Source organism: Arachis duranensis, chromosome 1, assembly GCF_000817695.3.
Source record: "Arachis duranensis cultivar V14167 chromosome 1, aradu.V14167.gnm2.J7QH, whole genome shotgun sequence".
NCBI classification, from domain to species: Eukaryota; Viridiplantae; Streptophyta; class Magnoliopsida; order Fabales; family Fabaceae; genus Arachis; species Arachis duranensis.
The window spans coordinates 32,702,058-32,705,182 of NC_029772.3; the positions used below are offsets into that span (position 1 = coordinate 32,702,058).

General features: G+C 39.4%; 1 non-coding gene across 1 annotated transcript; it reads right to left on the reverse strand.

Annotated features, from left to right (window-relative positions):
* Positions 1–1,180: 1,180 nt before the first annotated feature.
* Positions 1,181–1,288, reverse strand: LOC127742664 (small nucleolar RNA R71). The gene has a single exon (XR_008004023.1). It is a non-coding gene; the product is annotated as a small nucleolar RNA R71 (small nucleolar RNA).
* Positions 1,289–3,125: the final 1,837 nt, after the last annotated feature.

The window sequence follows — 3,125 nt, forward strand, 5'->3', positions numbered from 1 at the left end:
ATCATATCTCTTTTAATTTGATTTCAAACTTTCTTTTTCTAACTTCTTATCTTTTTAAAATTATTTTTAAATCTTTTTCAACTAATCACTGTTTCTTATCTCTTTCGAAAATCACTAACCACTTTTTCAAAAATCTTTTTAAATTTTGAAAACTCCCTCTCTCATCTTTTTCTATTTAAAGACTAACACTTCTCCTCTATTAGCAATTCGGACTCTCTCCCTCTTAATAAGTTCGAATTCTCTACCTCATCCTTCTATTCTTCTTTTCCTCTGACACATCAAGGAATCTCTATACTGTGACATTGAGGATTCTATACTTTCTTACCTAGAAGGTAATGGGTTACTCCTACAGCACGTCCCTGTACAATACTCAAGGCTCTAGGCTGAGTAGCAGGAGCAACTTTTGTAAAAAGCGGGTCCGATTACGCCTATTCCTAATCCTAAATGGAACGGAACGACGCAGGGATCTATTATATGTAAACATAGTATCTATTTAGATACACTCGAATGACCCCTTTCTCATAATGAGAATGTATATAACCCTATTCCCTTGGCTTGGACAGGACATTTAGTTCATGTCCCCCGAGGAATCCAATCCTTAGAATTACCACTGCTTAGCTATTTTCTTCTCTTTCATATGAGTAGAAACAAAGATAAAGGCATTCTTGTTGAAGCTGATCTTGAACCTGAAAGGACTCTGAAGAGGAAGCTAAGAGAAGTTAAAGCACAACTCTCTGGAGAGGACCTGACAGAAATTTTTGAAGAAGAAAAAGACATCGCAGCCGAAAATAACAACAATGGCAACAATGCAAGGAAGGTGCTTGGTGACTTTACTGCACCTACTCCCGACTTCTATGCGAGAAGCATCTCTATTCCTGCTATTGGAGCAAATAACTTTGAGCTTAAGCCTCAATTAGTTTCTCTAATACAACAGAATTGCAAGTTTTATGGACTTCCATTGGAAGATTCTCATCAGTTCTTGGCTGAATTTTTACAAATCTGTGACACTGTTAAGACCAATGAAGTTGATCCCGAGGTCTGCAGACTTATGCTCTTCCCTTTTGCTGTGAGAGACAGAGCTAGTATATGGTTGAACTCACAACCTAGAGACAACCTGAACTCTTGGGAAAAGCTGGTCAATGCCTTCTTAGCTAAATTATTTCTACCTCAAAAGATGAGTAAGCTTAGAGTGGAAGTTCAAACCTTCAAACAAAAGGCAGGTGAATCCCTCTATGAAGCTTGGGAAAGATACAAGAAATTAATCAGAAGGTGTCCTTCTGACATGCTTTCAGAATGGAGCATCATAGGTATCTTCTATGATGGTCTGTCTGAGTTATCCAAGATGTCATTGGACCATTCTACAGGTGGATCTATTCATCTGAAGGAAATGCCTATAGAAGCTCAGGAACTCATTGAAATGGTTGCAAATAACCAATTCATGTACACTTCTGAAAGAAATCCTGTGAACAATAAGACAACCCAGAAGAAAGGAGTTCTCGAGATTAATACTCTGAAGGCCATATTGGCTCAGAACAAATTATTGACTCAACAAGTCAATATAATTTCTCAGATTCTGATTGAATTGCCAGCTGCATCTGGCAGTGCTAAAGAAGCCTCCTCTGAAGGAGAAGCTTATGACCCTAAGAATCCTGCAATGAAAAAGGTGAATTACATGGGAAAATCCTATGGAAACACCTACAATTCTTCATGGAGAAATCACCTAAATTTCTCATGGAAGGATCAACAAAAGTCTCAACAAGGCTTCAACAACAATAATGGTGGGAGAAACAGGTTTGGCAATAGCAAACCTTTCCCATCATCTTCTCAGCAACAGACAGAGAACTCTGAGTAGAATCGTTATGGCTTAGCAACTATAGTCTCTAATCTATCTAAGACCACACTTAGTTTCATGAATGAAACAAGATCCTCCATTAGAAATTTGGAGGCACAAGTGGGTCAGCTGAGTAAGAGAGTTATTGAAACTCCTCCTAGCACTCTCCTAAGCAATACAGAAGAAAATCTCAAGAGAGATTGCAAGGCCATAACCACGTCCAACATGGCCGAACCTGTGGAGGAGGAAAAGGCAGTGATTCCCAGTGAGGAAGACCTCATGGGACGTCCACTAACCACTAGGGAGTTTCCCTCTAAAGAACCAAGGAAATCTGAGGCTTATATAGAGACCATAGAGATTCTATTGAACCTACTTCTGCCATTCATGAGCTCTGATGAGTATTCTTGCTCTGAGGAAGATGAAGATATTACTGAAGAACAAGTTGCTAAGTACCTTAGAGCAATCATGAAGCTGAATGCCAAATTATTTGGTAATGAGACTTAGGAGGATGAACCTCCATTGCTCATTAAAGAACTAAATGCCTTGGCTCAAGTAAAGATACCTCAAAAGAAATCGGACCCTAGAAGGTTCTTAATACCTTGCACAATTGGCACCATGCCCTTTGAGAAGGCTCTGTGTGACCTAGGGTCAAGTGTAAACCTCATGCCACTCTCTGTAATGGAGAAACTAGGGATCTTTGAGGTACAAGCTGTAAGAATCTCACTGGAGATGGCAGACAATTCAAGGAAATAGGCTTATGGACTTGTAGAGGATGTCTTAGTGAAGGTTGAAGGCCTTTACATCTCTGCTGACTTCATAATCTAGGACACTGGGAAAAATAAGGATGAATCCGTCATCCTTGGCAGACCCTTCTTAGCCACAGCAAAAGCTGTGATTGATGTTGACAGAGGAGAGTTAGTCCTTCAAGTGAATGAGGACGACCTTGTGTTTAAGGCTCAAGGATCTCCTTCTGTACACATGAAGAAGAAGCATGAAAAGCTTCTCTCAATATAGAGTCAAACAGAACCCCCACATTCAAACTCTAAGTTTGGTATTGGGAGGCTCCAACCATGCTCTGAAAATCTGTGAAACTCCATGAGAGCTCACTGTCAAACTATTGACATTAAATAAGCGCTTGTTAGGAGGCAACCCAATTTTTATTTATCTATGTCAAATTTCCATTGTTCTTTTATGTTTTCTTTAGGTTGATGATCATGTGGAGTCATAAAAACAACTACAAAAATCAAAGCAAACTCAAAAACAGCATTAAAAATAGCACACCCTGGAGGAGGAG